The following is a 22,605-nucleotide window of genomic DNA, read 5'->3' as shown; positions in this document are numbered from 1 at the left end:
ACGACGTGAGTGCAATATGATTGAATACGAACTGAATTTTATCAATTGGTATGGCTGATAAATTGTTTCAATTAACATATCCAAAAGGTAGCGTAGGTTATCATTTTATTCGTTAACCTTTTACGAGTTAAGAATTATTTCCCACGTTATTAAGAGCAATCTCAATTCTTATCAAAGAACCGGTTTTTATACACAGATATTGCAGAAATATGCTAACACTCGCAGTTATTGGCATTGTTGCCCTTATTTTCAGTTTTTGTTTCTTAAAACAAGTCATTAATGCACTAAAAACATATTCACCAATCAGCAACGAGCACTTTAATTCAAAATATTGTTTTGAAATGAAGAACTCAAATTCGGAACATTTACTTGTCCAGTGTTACATTGTATTTCTACTTTTGCAAAAAACATTTACACCATCTTTGCTGAAAGGGGTTACATTAATTAAAAAACTTGTGCACAAAATGACAGCGGACATGTGCACAAATAAAGCTGTCATACATAGTGCTAATTATTCGTGCTTTGTGAAAAAATAGGTTAAAGGCATGTGCGTAAAATGTCGTCCCAGATTAGCCTGTGAATAGACTTATCAGGAGCGAATTTTTCGCTTTTATGATAATTTTAGTTGCAAGAAAGTCTATTCTGAGCAAAAATCAAGTTTGGACGGAAAGTGTCGTCCCTGATTACCCATTTTCACAGAGCGCGAGTCATTTATTTCACGCGCACCTTATTATGCCCCCCTTCGAAGAAGAGGTGGTATATTGCTTTGCTCATGTCGGTCGGTCTGTCGGTCGGTCTGTCGGTCGGTCTGTCGGTCTGTCGGTCTGTCGGTCCGTCCACCAGGTGGTTGTCAGATGATACCTCAAGAACGCTTGGGCCTAGGATCATGAAACTTCATAGGTACATTGATCATGACTCGCAAATGACCCCTATTGATTTTGAGGTCACTAGGTCAAAGGTCAAGGTCACGGTGACCCGAAATAGTAAAATGGTTTCCGGATGATAACTCAAGAACGCATACGCCTAGGATCATGAAACTTCATGGGTAGATTGATCATGACTCGCAGATGACCCCTATTGATTTTGAGGTCACTAGGTCAAAGGTCAAGGTCACGGTGACCCGAAATAGTAAAATGGTTTCCGGATGATAACTCAAGAATGCATACGCCTAGGATCATGAAACTTCGTGGGTAGATTGATCATGCCTCGCAAATGACCCCTATTGATTTTAAGGTGACTAGGTCAAAGGTCAAGGTCACGGTGACCCGAAATAGTAAAATGGTTTTCGGATGATAACTCAAGAACGCATATGCCTAGGATCATGAAACTTCATAGGTAGATTGATCATGACTAGCAGATGAACCCTATTGATTTTGAGGTCACATGGTCAAAGGTCAAGGTCACGGTGATCCGAAATAGTAAAATGATTTTCGGATGATAACTTAAGAACGCTTTTGCCTAGGATCATGACACTTCATAGGTACATTGATCGTGACTCGCAGATGACCCCTATTGATTTTCAGGTCACTAGGTCAAAGGTCAAGGTCACAGTGACAAAAAACGTATTTACACAATGGCTGCTACTACAACTTATAGCCCATATAGGGGGGCATGCATGTCATACAAACAGCCCTTGTTTTTTGTTTATATAAATTAGCCATATGGTATTGTTGATGGCGATTTTAAAGATTTACCCAATTATATATATATATATATATATATATATATATATCGCTAGATCGAGTTGAACAATTTGAACGACAACAAATAAGGCAATATAGTCCAATTCAACGCTGTCCATTTTGTTTACCACATTCACATATGCGTCCTTTATTTGTATGGAACTGTTGTGCTCTAAAGCGTTGACACTGAATTTTATGTTGCTCGTATACAAACGTATTTCTTCCAGAGAAGTATTCTGAGGCAATATAATCGGATTTTCAAGAGATAGCTTGACAGGTATTTCAAAAAACGTGGCGCTCCATTCCCTGGATGGATAAATGCATATTCTATTTGAGCCAAGCACCTGACCCACTGGACAAACCATGTTTCTGCAATTACGATAGTTCTGAAAATACCAGAGCGAAACGAGCTGTTCAAGTGGTGACTTTTGCAGATATGTAAAGACAATAAATGTATAGGAATAAAAAACTCCAGCGACATTTTCTAGAAAGGTTTTCGAATTTTAACAACCGCTGTTCTGTTTTTATCATTTAAATTAAGGCGAGTGACTTATTGCCTATATGATTCGAGACAATTTATACAAGACAATACAAATAAATTGACTAAAGATGGAGTCACCGCTTGTGAACAGTCAATGAAAAACGTTGAGCGTTCAACCCGGTTGACTAGCGCGCCGAACCACAAACTATCATAGTAGTGTTATTTAAAAAAGCAATAAAAGAGATTCTAAATAAGATTTTATAGCAAACGGCTTTGTTCAATTGTTAATTATTCACAAGAGCAATAGCATAACACATTCTGAAAGTCAATCATATTGAGCAATTCTTTGCTGTTATAGAAATTGCTATATATAACATGTTACTATTTAATAATAAATAAGTTAAACATATCTTATGGTTTAAAATGAACATCGCTTACGTGTGTATATTACCGTTACATGAAATGATTTTTGGTTGTTCTCACGGCTACCAATATTGTCGCCAAACACATAATGTCCATAACCTATTCGTATCAGGTTGGTTATATCATATTTAAATACCATTTATAATTCTACAAATATCATATTTATATACAATTTATAATCCTACAAATATAATATTTAAATACCATTTAAATACCATTTAAAATCCTACAAATATCATATTTAAATACCATTTATAATCCTACAAATATGTAGTTCAAATAAAACTAACGTTTGTATATCTCTGCATAAACAAACAAGATATCTACTCACCATTGTACCATTCGGAAACAACTCGCACGCTTTTTTAAACGGGGCTCGAATATTAGTGACAAAGTTCGCCCAGTCTAATATCATCACGAAATTATGAAAGCCACCTATTTTAATTTTATCATCAAAAAGAACGTTCGTGCACTGCTTATATACACTGATTGTGTAACTTTTTGAGCAGAGAAAACAGAAAATATTCTTGAAATAAGTCCTTCTTCCAATGACACTCTGATAGATGTAAGTCGAATCGAACGAGCTGGTACACAAAGAGTCAACAATGCGTAGGTCAAGGTCCACGTCCTTCAGCCATGCAATATATATCGGATCCGATTTGTTCAAATACCCACTCGGACAGTTTTCAACGCGCGAAGCGAGGCATCTCTTCTTCGAGACATAGTAAATGTCATCGTGCATGTATCTAAAGTATACATTTTTTAACAACTCTGGATGCATGTACGCCACAAGTGAGTCTAGGACCGAAGCTTGAAAATAGTCTATAACAACCCCCAGATCCCATTGTTTCCCGTCTGTGGCACCGTTGCAAATAGCGCACATATCATTCACATAAATCTTATGCCTGTTGAACGAATAGACGGGCAGCATGTGACCCCAGGGGTAACGAACAAGGTCAGAGCATTTAGTGGTTCTGTTACATGTTGTGACCATATAGAATGCTGGGGAGGTTGAATGCAGAGACGGGGTGGTGTTGAGACATTCTTCTTCCTCCTCCTTTACTTCAGTTTTCGTTGTCAAGGAAGATGTTCCGCCTGAAAAGCAACAGTCATTGTAGCGGCCGCAGTCTGCTTCGCAAGAGCAATCTGAAACAAACGTTTGATTTATTAACCGTTTTTACAAACATTAGTATTTAAAAGCGGTCAGTTTACTTTATTACTATGTTCATTGGCTTGATGGTTTACCTGTGCTAAGTACACACACGTGTAAGCAGAAGAACTATTCTACATGACTTAAAGGAAAGAACGAATGGCTGTAGACGTAATTGCATGACCAGTTCCAACACAATGTATGTTGCTTGACCGCGTACATGATTCTCGGATCTTTAATCCAGCGCTCAAAAACAAAGCAAGCCTTTAAATGTGTAAACTAATGAAATGATTCTCGGATCTTTAATCCAGCGCTCTAAAACAAAGCAAGCCTTTAAATGTGTAAACTAATGAAATGATTCTCGGATCTTTAATCAAGCGCTCTAAAACAAAGCAAGCTTTTAAATGTGTAAACTAATGAAATGATTCTCGGATCTTTAATCCAACGCTCTAAAACAAAGCAAGTCTTTAAATGTGTACATTAATGAATGCTTTAAAATTGAAACGATCACATTTCTACACTCGAAGTGTGTACCCTATATCTCTTAAACCTTCAGTTGAACTGAACATGTTTGTTGTTTGTGTCATGTATCGAAAATTGTTGAAAAAAATAATTGTCATTACTTAATTGTTTTTCCGATTTCATTTTTTTAATAAACACGTTTAAAAAAAAACAACAACACAGATCAGACCCAGATTCAAATTTGAGCCATACATGATACAATGTTTCTCAAAATAATTGATCTGGTGACCTAATTTCTGGACGCTAGCTACTCGTATTATAATTCGGCTTAGCGTCTACCTTGATAAACATGATGATTAAGCTGCAGCAAGTGGATGGCTCAAGTGGCCAATAGGTAACGAGCAAAACGTTGCATGATTTGTATAAAATTGTATAAAAATATCACATGCCATTTTCGTTTTTCAGGCAGAAATATTAAGTATGAGAGACGTGTACATTTAGCAAAACAAGATAAATATTTGTATTTAAAGATCATTATCATTACATATTGTCTACCATGTTCTGGAAAAGCACTTATAATGACATAAATTTAGTCGAGCGTTACCTGTTCATTAAATAATTATGTAATAACCTTACATTTATAATTACTGGGCAATCGGCTTATGGCATCCGATGACATGATTGGAACCTAACCTTGATAATAAATATAATAACATTGAAAAGAAATATTAACGAAAAATCGGAACTTATTCCCATGTTCCAAAATATGCGTATAAAAAATTTGGCATATATTTAATTGGGACATACGTTTACAATTGGAATAACTTTTTTTTAAGTTATAGACGATGGCAAAATTAGTATACATGTTTACATGTTTTCTATGTTTAACTGCAGCATGAATTAATTATTTTTTAACAAAATATTTAATAAATTTTCGATTTCCATACCAGTACAACATGAGGACCAGTTGTCGGTAGCCCTAGTCCTTGAGAGTTCCGACCTGTTGGACAAGCACACGTCCGTCCCCGGGCAAAGATTGTGTCCGTGATTGCGGAATATCGATATCACCGCTTCCTCCACCGAATTTTCATTTGTAGCTGTCGATATAAAATTCGTGGCAAAACCTATACAGATAAAAAAAACGTCAAGAACTTCATGCTGCTAGTCATGATGTTGGTTAAATGGCTATGCATGCAATAGATTTCCGTCCTAAATAAATTCTTCGTATGCTCGTTCAGCTGGCCAGCGCACAGTATCTCGTATTTGACACGATCTGTCGGAAACGCTATACTTTCACTTCGTCACCTTATGCCTTTTCGTGAAAAATATCATTAATTACCACAGCATCGACGTACTAGACGTTAAGAATCATACTTACATATTTAATATGACTAATTTGACAGCGTGTGAAGTATTCACACTTTGTGAAAAATGTGCTAATGAAAATTAGTTTTCACACACAAACGTGCCTGGGCTTAGCATTTCGACAAGGTATATGAGGCTGCTGTGGCAAAAGGTCACCTTTTGTCTTACCCTAAATGTGCATAATACAAGCAGTTACATTTCCGTGTTGTGTTTGGTGTGTTTTTTATTTCAAAGGCAATTTGTCACTTGTTGAGGGTAGATTACACGTCTTTCTTAAATGGTGTCATTCTACCGATATTTTACGTTGAGTTTGAATTGTGTAATCGTCACATTCAAACAAATAAGATTGCTTATATTTGTCGATAGTAATTATAATAATTAAACTTGAACTTTATCTTCTATACTTTTTTTTTCCTTCGTTGCTACGCAACAATATTTTATTCTATTATGATAACATATTAAATAAAACAAAATTGTTAACCTTTGTAATAGTCCGTATGATAAATCAACATGTTCGTAACAAAACCAAAATTAAAATACAGCGCGTGCTATTTTCTTGATTCGTCGCAAATGACTTCAAGGTCAAACATGAAATGGGACATCACGAATCATGACGTCACGAAAACGCCCATACCTTTGGCGTGTCTTAGCCGATTGCAATATTTTCATCATTTAACTCCAAAATAAAATCGCTATAACAATCGGTTAAAATCCCAAAATGTGAAAATTGTCATTAAGGCATGTTTTTTCACGACCCATGTTTTTATTTGTTGTATCAGATATCGTTAATAATTATTTACTGCATAAAAAATATTAAGTGTACGTTACGTTTAGTGCTTACCTTCAGTATTTTAACAGATGAAAGTTAGAAGTTTACAAACAACAAAACTTAAGTAATTTTTTTGGCCTGGGGCGAAGCCCGAAGGCCATAGTAATGATATCAATGTCTGTGCCTATCCGAATTGGCTGGCTGCCAAAAACTAAATTCCCAAAACTCCGATTTACCAATTAATTCATGAGCAATAAAAGTAGTTCTTCGCAGACCTCAATAACCCGCCTTGTTAATACAGAACATCACTATAAAACATGACAGCGTCATTAAAAGTGTAAAAATATTATTGAAGCAAAATTGCTTATCATTGGGTACGACATTGTTTTTTTTTCGGCGTAGCTGTCTAAGCCAGCTTTTCACCTTACCTGACCTTTGTAAGTGTCCAATAAAATTCAAATAAAATTTCCCGGCGATATAATTATGGTATGTCAATAATAGATTCTCATTTTGTTTTCAACAATACCATGATAAATATTAGTTTTGGTTAATTTGACAAGAATTATTCCACCATTTTTACCAATGTATTAAGCTTATAGTATATGTTTGCCTTCACTTACAAGTTTAAGAAATATAGTTTTTCCTCCGCTCTCTACAATCTGACAGCTAGATGCATTCAGTGAGCTTTTGAAGGCATTTTGTATCGAACACAATCTGCGATACAATGGACTATATCAATTGTATATAATTGAATGAGTGCACTGTACTTAATTTTGTGTTTGTATTGAAATAATATTTGGATACAGCAAGACACTACTTGTGTTATGAAATAAATGGAATGTGGAAGAACAATTTATCAACTTATGTATTGCCAACTGAATTTATTCAGTTTTCGATGAGATTGGCAAAAAATATCGTCGAAGAAATGTAGAAATGAGATCGTATCTTTATTGAAATTAATACCTTTTTGCGGATTGATGTTATTTTACAATACTGGTGTTGTCTTATATAGCTTTCTACATCCCAACGCAAACATTTTCTAAGAAAAATATAAACATGCAAGATTTGTCCAATTGTGATTTGCAAATGTTGCGTCCATGTTTACTATTAAAATAAGATAGAATATCATTTAAATCATTAAGAGCTTTAAAGAAACGTACGACATATGTGTTTAAGAATAATTATTCATTTTGTATTCATGATACGACTGAAACGATACCATTTTGTTTTCTTTTTGATTGATTCTACATAACGGATACAGATGTAATCGATTATTCAGCTCTCACATATCTTTAATACATACACAACCGGAATATATCTCATGACATAGTATATTCCTAAAACAAAAATGTCATCTAATCTAAATGAACCAATCAAAACGACACATTTCAAATTCCACGGAAACTATTGCTGACCAAGCAATATGAATATGAGTGTCGTGATTTCTCATAACAAAAAAATTATGTCTAGACTGAAATTAATCGCGATTTTTTCCCTACACAAAAGATTGAACAGCAATTAATGACAGCGCATGGTGCCACCAAGATCTAAATACAGTTTTTTGTTAACAGCACCTGGCAATCCATTTTAAAATTGCGTTAATTCCTGCTAAATGTAGTCTTCAAAGAACTGTCAAAATAGGCATAAGTTATCCATTTAAACTAATAATTATTTACTGTGTTCATTTCATGCATTTGTAATGTTGAATGCGTTCGTGACGTCCTTCTAAAATGTGTAATATTTCCTTTACACCATATATAAGAATTCTGTTTTAGATGCATAACGATGATTTGGTATTTGGTCTATATGATATCGGGTAGGTAAATTGTGTTAACAAGATAAAGTTTATCTGTATTTACTTTTAATGGTGCTTCAGAAAGCTGCAATCCCGTTGAGCTGGTGAATATGGAACCGCTGATCAATTCAAATGTCATCAAATTGATATTATTTTTGATGTCTTGTATATTTCAATAAAAAAAATATAATGCTTATATTGTCTGTTATGTGTTTTCTGACAAAATTAATGTCAGGTTAGGCATGCCTTAAATTAATCCAACTTGTTGACGCTCTAAAATATTAAGCTGCTTTTTATATTGGTAATATTCCAAAGAGTTTAGCCCATATAAAAAGTATCTCTTAATTCTTTGCGCGTCTATGTTTGTTTACGAAATTTATTTAGATTTACTACCTAAATCACTAAGACACTACGTCACAAAGCTTCGAACTTCGAGTCTGCCACTTAGAATTCAAACTGGAAGATATGCTGGTCAAAATATACCTCGAAACGAACGTTATTGCCTTAGTTGTAACGAATTAGATGTCGAAGATGAGTTTCATTTTGTTTGTAAATGCCCTTTGTACATTGATATTAGAAGAAATTACCTTAAGAAATGTTACTATGTCAGGCCTTCTGTTTATAAATTCCACCAATTGTTGAATACAACGAATAAATTTGAACTCATTAAATTAGCAAAATTTGTAAAAGATGCTATGATTTTAAGAAATAATATTTCTAATGTTGTTACCTAACTTCAAAAGTTATCCCTCATATTTAAAAGAATATTTTACCTTGAATTTTCGTAACCGTATACGATGCTGCTTATGTTTATATTTTTACTATGTTTATTTCTGTGACATATTTGATTGTGAAATTTATAGTGTTTAGACGATGTATACTGTGCAAGTCTGAATAAATATGTCTTGTCTTGTCTTGTCTTGTCTTATAAATAAGACTAGCCTTAAATCGGATTTAAGAATCAAATGTATGCAGTTACGGTTTCATGGCAACGGAGGCAGTATTATTTTAATTTGCATTTTATTGTATTGTTCAATGAATTACCCTGTTTTGTATATGTAATTGATAACTTGCCTTAAATCAGTAATTCTCGCGAGGCCTCTTCTTTTCATGTCTATAAGCTTTCACTATTCCTAAAATGATACATCTATTGACAAAATGCATTTACGAATAAAGTTTTCAATTGCCTATTATACTAATAGAATTCTTACTTTGTCATTCAACCATATTGGAATTATTCTTTCGGCTGAAGAGAAGTGGCGCCATTCTTTTTTAATAGATGTCTCAATTCATGAATAGAAACAAGGTACTGGTGGATGCGTGAAGGAGTTGTTCTTCTGAACACCAATTAATTAAGGCAGCCGGAAACGACTTCATTCATATTTCTCCTCAGTCAACTTCGTTCTCAAATGAAAAACCACGTTTGCTTTTGTCATATTAAGAAGTTCATTAATTGTGTGTTCATGACTGAAAATTCATGAGCAGGGAAAAGGTTGATAATGCAATATAGCGGTCTTATATGTTTAGTGATCCAAAAACAAACGCCCATCTTAAGACCACACATTCTTAGCGATGTCATATACTTGAGTTTATTGAACTTTTGCATTTTATATGCACGGATTTATGCCAATTATTGATTGTACGTTCTTTGTTCGCCTCCACAATTCGCTGATTAGTCATTCAGGAAGTCGTCAGTTTAACTCAACGGAAACAATTACTGATTGCTTCTGACGATAGCATCATTAGTATTAAGACGTAGGTGATGAACGTTTATATTGGCTATCGAGCATTGATAGATGTTCATATCTTTGTAATTTCATGCATGCTACGCGAAATTTTAGTTGCGAATCTAAGTGCAGCAAAAAATCGAGCAGACAGTTTTATTTTCATCAATACGTTGTAACAACCAATCAAATCCGTACAAATGATATATGAATTGCAATCAATATTTTTATACTGCTATTAATCAGGTAAGGAAGCATATCTCGTTTACTTTACATGTTCAAAGAGCAATCATTTGCAGGTAGAAAGAACATATCATATCCATGTTTCACAAATTATATATAATTTTTTTTTTTTTATAGAAAATCGTGCCCATTTGTTGTCTACAAGCTCCTTCTTTGGAATATTTAAAGAGCGTATAACATAAGAACTTATAGACAATGATAGTCCTTTTTGAATTATAACAAATGCTTTCCATACGAATAGCTCTCAGGTGATCACGCCGGGTATGCGGATACTTTGATAACAGATGTCACTTCGATAACAGAACAACAAAAGCCACGCGAGAGAGAAGGGTTCTTCAGTGTTTTTGCATTTATGTTATGTTCATTCGGTTTTCAGACATGGGACATTGTTTGTCGGATTATTGGTATAGCACTACGTATTGCGATGAAAGAAATTCGCAGAAAAACGGTGGATTATATATATATATATATATATATATATATATATATATATATATATATATATATATATATATATATATATATATATATATATATATATAAACACGATAAAATTCCAACGTGCTTACTTTTCGAAATAAAAGTTCAATATAAAATATCCATTAATGCTTCAACATGTTACATTTAAGTTTACTATCGTATTTGAAAAATTTCAAATATTTAAAGAGTCGGATGCCAAATTTTCATGGACACTTCTTTAACCGATCTTCTCAATGACAATGGCACTTAAATTCCCGATTAGTCGACACTTTTTACCAGATATAAAACACTCTTTTTAGTGAATCAGAAATGCAGAATTCGCTATAGATTACTGTTATAGTAAGAAGGCAATGCATACAAATGTATGTACTGAAGTAAGTTAAACAGGAATTATCGAACATGTTCTTTTTCCCTTTGGGATACGATTATGATTTTGTATAAATGTGAAAGATGAATGTGAAACTAATTCGATATGTCTGATAAATACCGTCTATATCACCATATATATTTTTCAGTTTTGAGTCACCCAACCGCCGGATCTTCGCATAGTACACAAGCTTAAACAATTTTAGCCAACTTTCCTTGTATCGAAACGGTTGATATAAGCATGTATAATTATGTCATAATAAAGGTTTTAAGGTCATTTACTTCGAGCTTACGTTATCATTGTGTACAAGCAAGTGCTCCCTATAAGAAGAACTGACGATAAAGGGAGTTTTTAGATGTGTTATTAATTTGTGGTTACGCATTAGTAAAGTCTTGATGATGCGATTATAATGAGCACTAACGACATAGGATTGTAAGATGAACAAAGGTGTATTTGCCTCTTAAAGACCCCTTCTGTCTCTTTATGTATAGCCCTGCTATAAGTTAAATTAAACAAGATCGTGTTGATCCACATGATCCGTTGTATGTTCATCTCTCTTAGTCTCAAGCTACATGTAAACAATTATTTCCGGCCGTCACTTGAAATATATTTCTTCATAAATTTCTTCATAAATAAGCATTTTAATCTAATTAAAACATGAAATTATGCTATTAATAGTATTAATTAATAGTTATGTGATTTTTGAAAGCGAACAACGGCATTGGTTAGATTTCACCTCTGTTTGTAATTAGGTTATGCGTAGTTTCCCAATGAGCCGCGCTTGACTCTGAACTCTGAATACATTTGAGGTAGAAGGCGAACTCGGTTATCAGTGTGCCCAATATGTTAAAAGTCTCTGTCATCTGAAGTGTCCTTTAACGGGAATCAAAGCGTGTCCTTTATCGGGAATCAAAGTGTCTGCACCTTCATGAAAACCATCTATTAAAAAAAGCCCGTTTTCATTTCATTGAATGCTATCAACAAAATTTCAGTATTTGAAGCACAGTGATTACTCTACATACTGGAATATCAAACAACTTATTGCAATATTTTAAGTAGTTTTATTTTGTTGAAATTTTACTAGTTCATGCTGTTTTCCGACCGAAATTTCTATTTTTTTTAGAAAAAATCTACCGTGTTTTTTTCCTTCCCAATAATAAGGATACACCATTTATAAACCGACCATGTGCCTTGTCTAAAAAAAATATCTTTAGGATATAACTTTAAAAAAAAAACCTGAGGAACTTACCTCTCGCGCGTTGCTTTTGTTGTTCGCTGTTATCGAAGTGTCATCTGTTATCAAAATATCCGCATTATCAGCGTCTGAACACACTGAAAAGTATGGCGCCGTAACAGCTGCATTCGTAAGAAATATCAACTCAAACGTGTAATCGTTTATAAGCTTCAATTAATTGAAACATTTTTATGAAACATCAGATTTACAGGCACTTATACGTTCCACATATATTTTAGCTCGTCAACAATTGTGTTCGGGAAATGAATTTTGTTTGAATTTAGATGACATGTAAACAATTTACATAATAATGCGAATGTTTTCAAGTAGGTATCAATCAAGTTTAACGCTTGGGATATTAAAATTCACTCAAATGTCTCAGGACGTTTTCCAATCCTTCATGTAGCTAACTCCACACAGAACCTGTTGTTTGGTGTTCATAGTTGTAGAAAAGATAGAAAAAAATGTTGATTCCAATGAAATGCAAATGTTTTGGATGATTTTATAATGTTAAAATTTGTTTGTAGTCTATCAAATATATATTGAATATCACATACTAAATAAATTTGTATTAAACAGCATACGGAAATACAGATTTATGAAGTCATGCTGATATTTTCTTAGGTCGATAATTGTGCTCTAAACTCAGAAGGGCTTCATTAAGAAGTATTCAACAATAATATTTCAGTGTCCCGTACACACAGTTTTTTTCATGCTCAACGTACAAAGCGCTGTTATTCTGTGATGTTCACGCAGCATTTTAGTCTTACATCAATACGAGAGAACAAACCAGCACAATCACACACAAGCTAACGATACATATGGCTAGATTATGTCCATATTCTATTTCACACGCTAAAGAGGATATTGCAAAGACAAATGTTTAAACCTCGGATTGAATTAGCATTTTTCGCTTGGATCTGCATAACTGGGGTTCTGCATAGGTTTGACAAGGTTTTACATATTACACACTGCCGTAATAAAAATCATAAGATGTGACTTACATTGTGTTGTTCTTTTAGTAACAAGAATACATGACTAACCACACATTGTCAATGCCAACTCCACATTTAGAAAACATCTATATTTGATCGTTTGATGCGGAAAGCATTCAGTTTAATCATAGACTGAATGTGTGGTTAAAACAATTTCGCAAGTGCAATACATAGTTGACCACACCCAAACATTTACTTGTTTTATTCGGGTCCAATATGATTTCACTTGCAAAAATTAATTTATGGTCGATCATGTGAATATAAAGTGAGCTTCTGCTTGTTTCAGTAAGGCGATGGTAGTTAAAAAGAAGTTAATGTGTAACTATTGAACTTTCCTCAGTGCTCAAATTCAAGTGTTTTGTAGCAAATTAATTAAATGTATTGGGACAATTTACTGAGCCTTGTGCAATCCTGTTTTAAAAGCATGGCAATATATTAATGCAATTTTGTAATTTTTTACAGCTGTTTTTTTATTGTAAATATAAAATCCGATGAATAATTGTGATATTATGTTATACCTACGTAGGATTAAATGAAGAGAATCAATAATTTACCGACTGACACATAATAATATAGACGCATGGATGCATTACATAATTTAATTTACAGGCTATTCATTTATCAAGTATACTCTGTGTCACTTTATAATTCATTTCTAAGCTGTGAAATGCGGTATATATGGCTAATTTCGTAACTGTATCATGGTATGACGATATACTTATTGATTATTCGAAATATAAATCGTGCGCAACAAGAACCAAAACCGACGTCACCAAAACATTTATAACATTGAACACGTACTTAAACAAATATTAGTTGATATGCATAGCAAATGTAATACTCAACAGAATGCCCCAGAAATGAACGGTCGTCGGTGACACGCCATCTATTTTTTTATGTTACACTATCACACTTTACTTATAGGCAGTTTTAATGTTAATGCCTCATTTACACAAAGGCTTGCGTGTCATTTATCGGCATTCATTTACACATTCACAAACCCATTATTTTAGATCGAGTCATGACATTATGGTAATGCTATTTTTTTTTCTTACATTTCTCCTACCATTTGTCCAACCTAGTTTTACATTAGTTTTACACATTTTAACAATTGATGTTTGGTTTTAGCAGTTTTTATATAATACAAAAGATGGAGTAGTTAATAAAAACGAAGCCCAGAAAGGTATAATTTGTCTTTGAGATTGTTTCACGGATAACTGACATAGTCACTGTTGCATTAAAATTTTTCAGATTTTTAATTATTTTTTTGAAAATAGTGAACACATAAATCTGGTTTGTTTTGCGACACTTAATATTAAGGCAAAAAATTCTTTCGACCGATATAATTTTCTTGTCTCAAGTGTTGGACATATAACTTCACATATAACAGAACGGGAATAAAAAATACTACAACAACATGAATAAAGAATGCACAAGTAGGCTATGTCTCCACGAAGCATAGTTAAACTGTTCTTCTAAAAGGAGCATAACTATTGTTTGCAATTATGTCGAACTTGATCTTTACCTTGCTTTATCCATAAGTGACGTAACAACAGACAAATGCACACACAGATTCATTCTATTGGCTGCACAATACTTATTTGGACATTTTAAAAAAGGTTGTAACTTAAAAACAATACAATCGTGTATCATTTATGCCGAAAATGACTTTTTTGTATAGTTTATTAAATCAAGTGATCAAGTCTGCACACACTCAAAGGAACGAAACCATCAAAGACGATTTTACAAGTAAAATGCACTCAAATGTTGTCATATTCATTCAGCGACAAAACAAGTTGACTATTCCTTTTTGAAAAATAGTGTTTGCCGGTACAATCACGTTTCGATAACATTTTTTATCCAGCGTTGTCTACAATCATATCGTTTACAATGTTCAATCAGCAAGCTTTCTAAGTCGCACGGTATCAATATCAGTTTAAGCTACCGCGTTTCAATCATACTTTAATCGTGATACAATAATATTTTGTAGTGTCCCGTACAAAAAGTAAATAAAATAAAATACAACGCGGAGCCGTTTTCGAAGACACATGTGATCAAAAGCCTGTAAAATGCTTTTATTGTCCGCGTGAAGTGTCTTATTCTCGAAGCCGTTCAGCAGGAAAATACGACGTAGAGCCTGAACCTTGTTAGCAAGCTGATGGAGCTGCTTGTCTAAAGCTAACGATTTAAGCGGTGCTTGAACCATCCTTTGACAGGGCTACTCCTAAGCACGTGAAGCTCGTCACTTCTTAGGCTTTACCGTGTTGCCCTCCATTCCGTATACTCCTGTTCTTTAATAAAGTATGTTGGTGAGTTCTAAGGGTTCTTTGCTGGTGACAGCCATTAGGTCAATGTCATCAGCAAATCTTAAGTTTGAGATGGGTCTGTCACCGATGGAGATAGAGGTTTTGTGCTTGTTTTAGATTACCCTGCAATGTCTCCTCAAGGAAAAGATTAAACAAGACGGGAAAGATCAGACACCCATGACGGACGCCAACTAATGTCCTGAAGAAGTCAACCTTCTGTCAATTGAGAAGTCATGCGCTGCTGGCCTTTCCGTATTGTTCTTGGAGGACTTTCACAAGCCCTTCGTCATTGCTGAATCCTCGCAGAACCCGCCATAGAACATCATGCCACACGCCGTCGAAATTTATTTTTAAATCGATGAAGTTATGGAAGAGCTCACGTTGGGGTTGCAGGTTTTTCTTTATAATGACTCGGCAGTTGAAGATCTATTTCATTGTTCTCCGTCCATCTCTGAAACCAGCCTACTTATTCGCCAGCATTTCTTAGAATTTACTTTTCAATCGTTGCATGGGATGGTGAAAATGATGATGGTGCGGTTATTCCAGCACATATTGAGGTTGCCTTTTTTCAGTCGGGCGATGACGAAAGACTGCATTGTTGCAGTCGTTGTCTCTCTTCCGTGATAAATCAGCCCAGAATGGACGCAGCCACTCCTTAAGATTTTCGTGCATTCAGACTGCGTAATATCTCATCATTCTCTGCCTTAAGTATAAACCGACTTTACTTGCCCGCTTCTGAGGGAAACTGGGGTCTGATTTAAATGGGTAATTATTGAGGGCGTTGCAGTTTTACATTAAAGAAATTACGAATAAAATGTTTTAATGTTATAAAGGGTATGAGTTTTGAAATATTGTAGACTAATAAAATTTGAAAGTAGAAAAAAGAAGAACTTACTATCATCATTATGAATGTCTTAAAAGTCAGTTACATGACAATAAATGTTGTATTATAGTTATGTTATCATTACAGAAATCGGTAATAGTTTACTTACAAACAGAGATGTTTGGAAACAAACATGTCAATGTTCCATTATTTTAAATTATTATTTTGTCAAATTCCAAGTTTCGGATTTACAAACATAAGCTGTTTTATTATATAGTTTGTATTGTACTTATAACTTTATTTTGGTGCACACAAACTATTATCAAAAAACATAATAATTCTGAATGGTCTGCGAATTTACTGAAAAAGGCATGATTCAGGCGGACCGCGGCTACAATAGATATGGGGTCCCAATTGACCAATCAACCAGCTTATCACGTTTTTGGAAGCCTTGGTTTATTTGGGGATAGCTGCTTCAACATTAACTGAAGCCTGATGAAATTACGACACTGATTCTTTAAACAAAGAGATGGCCACCTAGGCAATATTTATTGAAACAATAATCAGTAAATAAAAACAATTACCAACCTATTTCACATATTCTTTTTTATATATTTGAGCGATATTCAAGAAAAGTGTATTATGACCATACTAGAACCTTTACATGATCGTGGACCTTAACATTTAAGAGAGGAAAACATTGATGACGTGTTGAAGTTGTTAACTTTAGATTTATTATTATATATAATGATTTTAATTATATTGTTACGACAGTGACTGGTACAAACTGGATAATTAGAGAGAAGCACGCGTTATTTTTTATCAGTACAATTTCGGGAGAAAGAGCGGGGTTTTAACCAGGGACCTTCGGATTTCTCGACCAGCATCCTACCGCTAGACAAACATTTCCGCACCTTTCGTTCGACGTCGCGCAGGCGTACTTTTTGAACCGCAGAATGTACAGGAAATTTTGTTTGTAAGACGCAATTTTAGTGGCAGAAAGACTTCCAATTGTTTACTTTTGGTCGAAAGACAATTTTCCGCAGTAAATTTAGGCAAACAGGCGTAAATATCTGCCTGTATAAATAAATTTACTCTTACAGAAAGACAAAACTGTTTTATGCATATCTATTTACATATATTGTGCGAATACGTACTTTTAACAAAAAGTGTTACGTGATACACCATTTACGAATATTTCATAGCGATTGCCATCAGATTCGGATCATACATCAATATATACATAATATAATTTTGGTCTATTGGAAGGTAAATAGCTTAGATCGATTAGTTGTATAATTATAGTCAAATGCGTTTACAATGTGATTGGTCGCGATACAAAAATGTAAAAAACATACCGACACATAAATATATTTTATTGTTGTTTTTTGTGTTTGAAAATTCCATTGGTTATCTGTAAATATATGTGATGTAGTTTTGAATTCATGAATGTCTAATATTTACAATTAAAAAATGCTAACAATTGATCAATAAATATGGAAACATTCTTTTCATTTACGTCTTTCGTTTGCATTGCTATTTTGCTTCTTTTCATATAGTTTAACTATAATTTATAAGATACTTTCGTGCATAACAATAACTATATTTAAAACGTTTAAAATGAAAACGAAATTATGGTCAGGTATTCAAACCAAAACCGTTCGTTAAAAGGGCCGCGATGTTTCCTAGTTAAACCACTCAGTGACGACAACGGACGAAGTCTTTCAATTATCACTGTGACCACGTGGAACTGCTCAGACGTTCAAACTTCTCAACACAATCAAGCAGCGTTAAATTGTACCTGTTTTGATTGTACCTGTTTGGAATGATGAGAAAAAATAACGATAAATATTTGCTCATTACACAGAAAGATAAATGAGCATGTACCAAATACTTATCGTCAAAAATAATAACTATACAAACGTCCCACTTTGGCTTAATAAACACGACGTATTTGTATCAAATATCAGTTCCTGGTTGATTTCCCTTTTTGATAGATCAATAATCCACCTTTCAATTCCAGCATAACATTAATATGGGTTCATATTGTCGCGTACGTTGCTGGAGTTATGAACTTCACAACTAATTAACTAATGCATGTACTAGAGTACTTATACGAGATCATTGTCCAGAAAAAAATTAAGATAAATTGTTAATGAGATGAATTTTAAATGAAAAACTATTTTATCTGAAAATGTGTACTTGTTAAGAAATTATGAGGTCGTTTTAAAGATTAATGAAGTTAATCAGGAATTAAATTGCTGCTTATTTTTGACAAATATATACTTACAAATTGACTGAACTCATTTATTCTGTATATAATAATAGGCTATTTGAATAATATTTCTGTAACTTATACTAATCAGCAAATTAAACAGGGACATTGCCATCTGAGCCTAATCTGCAGGTACTTCTATAAAGCACCTTCTTTTACGTGTTCAGTCGACACTCAAGCCGATAAATCTTCTATGGATGGTCAAATTGGCACATGCGATACAAAAATATCGTTTTTTAATGCCGAAAGAAGACCTTAGCTCGAATGGGAACTTTTCGGACTATGATTTCCAAGAAAATCATACATTGACATTCAAGAACTTTACAGAGCCAGGGGAGTTTATTTTTAATAACTTTGATCCAAAGATCCTCGCGACACTCAACACAACGTTTGTAGTATTTGGAGTTTGGGCCCTACTAGCTCTAAAGCGGACAAAGAAAACCCCTGCAACGGCCAAGTAAGAACTTATTTTTTATTTTGTTATGCAAGCAATTTATTTCTTTATATTCCATAGTAAACACCATTTTTATCACTTTATCTAAAAACGGTAATTGTGTGCTTATCCGACGGCTATAATATATTCATGTTTCGTTAATTCGTCAGCGTATTATAAATAATGCAATAAAGCACACAGGTCATTTTTTGATTTGCAAAATTAAACAGACATAAGATGCACATGATAACATCTTAAGCTTGATACGGTTTTTATGTTGAAGTTAAGATTTCCTTAAATTATTTAATGGCAAATGGACATCTAAAGAATCACTAGAATACTATAGAATAATGCTGTGCTCCGCTTCAGGTACAAGTCTAATACCGGGTACAACTAGTAGCTCTCTTTCAGTAAATAGTCATTGCACTGCGGCTTTAAAATATAATGGTTATTTTTGTCAATGAAATAAAGTCAACCCAGACTAAGTTAGTCGATGTATTTTATTGGCCAGCAAGGAACTTAACAGAGTATAATATAATATGTATGATGAAATATATTCTTAATTCTTAAAGTAGCACTGAGCAAATTCACTTACAATGTGTAAAAATATTAAACTTCAAGTTGGCACCAGAGTTCTTACTAAAAATTCAGAATGTAGTTTAACTATCAATGGAAAGTTTTTTGGCACAGAAAATCTGAGGTATATATTCTTTTCCAGTGACACACTGTGCCCTGTGTCATACACATGACACAGTGTGTTTTACACATGACACAGTGTGCCTGCAACCACAAAGAGTGTGCCCAACACAGTATTCTATGTGCCCTTCTAACAGGTGCTCAAATAGAATGTTCTTAAGTATGGACAATTTGTAACGTAAAAGCAACTTTAAAATATGCAACAACATATAACAACATAATAATACATCAAAGGGGCGTTTTCTGCCTTGAATTGAATTCATTTTAAGAACTTTAACAATTAATTCAAATACAAAATGATGCTCAAGGACTTTAAAAGTCAGCTTGATAGAAATTGCTAAGCAACGGGCACGGTAAAAATCAAGATGGCTGCCGTCGATTTCTAACAAACAAGTGTGACAGTTCAAAGTCAAAAGCAATGGATGTAAATTATTCTAACTATTAAGAATTCGCAGGAATGTGCACAATATGACTAAAATTTGATAGTTGTAACTTATTTTGTGGCAGGTCTGTAACATATAAATGGTCAGCACTATAATTATATGACCAGGCTAGGAAAAGCAACATGAATGAATGAACAATGAAAACAATTATGCTGTTGACAAGGAAATTCAGATAACTCGTTTCAATGTAAATTTTGATTCACACTTAAATAATGTACTATGCACTGAGATGTTACATTATGAGGTAAGTGTTTGTGTTATTCAATTCATCCGACGGGTTGAGAACGTTTTAAAACGTGTAAGAGTACACAGAGATACTTATCTTAATGTCACGGTACCGAACTTAACCGGGATTGGTGATACGATGTGTGAGCGGCCCGGTTTGCACATTCGATAGAGCACTCGCCTTGTTAGCGGGCGATCCCGGGTTCGAATCCGGACTGCCTGCACACTTTTCACTTTACATCATGAAAACAAAATTAGATGCATTTACGGTTACCGCACATTACGAATTTGATTAAACTTTAAAGGTATTGTTGTTTTTAGCCTATAACCGATTCCTCTTAGACATTTACTTAAGTCGTATGGCACATATGTATCTCTATTGCTTTATCTCTACCCACCAAAATGGTCACATCAATAAAAACATTTCAATTGTCGCCAAGTTTGCTTCATATTGAATGATTCTAGCTTCATTATGAGTTTTAAATCTTACAATCAGTACACGTTTACAAAACACTCGTTTTCCGTTTTTAAAACCTCACCAGTTTCACCCGAGACATATATTTCAAACACTCTTTCATTCTAGTTTTATTATTCAAATTCATGTTGACTTACACAAAATTCTGAAATAATTTTAACCGTTTCGAAATGCCCGAACCCCCGCGTCCTTGAACTGAATTCATGCAATCTAGATACGTGATAACGTCATCAGGAAAATAGTGAAGTTTGGCAAGTTGTTTTTGATGCAAAATACGCAGTAGAAACGCTTCAATTGCTTGATAGTACTTAGTTTTGATTCTTATACTATCACATATTCTTTTATAATCCAATGAAATTATTTAACGATTATTGTTAAATTGTTTCCCATGAAATATTGGTATTAAAAGAACATTTGATAAAAAATACTGAATAAGTAAACCGCCATATGGGTGTCGGATGAACTTTTGTAGGCACAATAGCAACAGTTTTGTTGTATGACATAATTTAGCGGTAGGATACACTGTATTGATTTTAAGTGGTCAATAAGCGTATCTCTTCGTTCTAACTCAAAAAAAGACGCTTTCCGTGTAACATTACGAACCTTTTTTACTACATGGTCATCGTGCACACCTTGTATCAAATAGTTATCGCAACTTAACAGTGTGTGTTTCAAGAATTCTCGTTTACGAATCCTATCATCCTTACGCAGATTGTTTTTTTACAACGGTCGCAAGTGATTAGTAATTTTGACATGCTCGAAGTCTGCCGCGGGTCTTGTAATGCACATCATGGCGATATGGTACTCTTCTTTATTCTCGCCATAAACTTTCGGTGATATGGAGTTAACTAAGTTGTATATCTAATAAACAGGAAGACATCTGTTTCATTCCCATCTTTGTAAAATCTTAGTAATAGGCTGTGTAAAGTCAATTAATCATTGCTAAGTAGACTCACTCAATAAGTATTTACACAGTATTTCATAATGTAGTATAAATTGGATAACCCAAATTACTGCCCAGACATATTCAAAACGTACATTCATCTGTAAAAACCATTAACACATTAGCGAAGTTATTTTCTAAATAGACAGTGACATTTGTTATACTTAAAAAAAAAAAAACACAGATTCAAAAGTGTTATTATTCAAGGGAGGTTAATAAAGGTAATCATACAATGCGATTTGAGTGGGATAAATTATTGACGTTTCTGTTATCTCCTTTCATATTCAGTGCCGGCTTAAGCCCTTTTCATGCCCATAGGCAGAGAAACTTAATGGACCCACGCTACAGGCCCCTAGTCGGACTAGTGCTTACAAGAAAGACAGTGTCAAGTCGATTTGACTCGTTCAAATTAGTCTAACAGTGCCAAGGCTGGCAATACATACAATTTGACAATGTATTTTTATAGGTATTAGATGTCAGTATAACACCGTAATGGATATACGATAATATAATAAGATTCCTAATTTAAGAAAACAATCACTACTGTATGTTTATATACGTTTTTAACTTTTTAACAAGATTAGGCTAAGCAAGTAAATAAAACAACATTCTTTCGTCACGGTCTCCTGAGCCCTTTAACTCCTAGCCGCTACGACTCATCATATTCAACTTTAACTTTAACTATCATGTTCAGTTAACATTAAACAATTTTAAAAAATACAGTACATTAACATAGCATACACTATTAATAACACTATTCATACATGTCTTGTAGCGGGTAAATTTTTCTCAAAGTTTTGTGACAGGGAATATAAT

At 33.9% G+C, this 22,605-nt stretch overlaps 2 protein-coding genes across 5 annotated transcripts in view; both read left to right on the top strand.

The window, feature by feature from the left end:
• Positions 1–22,605, top strand: part of LOC127868783 (phosphatidate cytidylyltransferase, photoreceptor-specific-like) — a 195,479-nt gene that overhangs the window by 84,440 nt on the left and 88,434 nt on the right. The gene's annotated exons all lie outside the window — the stretch shown is intronic.
• LOC127870037 (uncharacterized) overlaps positions 1–22,605 on the top strand; it is a 68,900-nt gene that overhangs the window by 36,868 nt on the left and 9,427 nt on the right. The window lies entirely within an intron of this gene.

The sequence above is a fragment of the Dreissena polymorpha genome, chromosome 2, assembly GCF_020536995.1.
Source record: "Dreissena polymorpha isolate Duluth1 chromosome 2, UMN_Dpol_1.0, whole genome shotgun sequence".
Taxonomy (NCBI): Eukaryota; Metazoa; Mollusca; class Bivalvia; order Myida; family Dreissenidae; genus Dreissena; species Dreissena polymorpha.
This window is presented reverse-complemented; position numbering and strand designations above follow the sequence as displayed.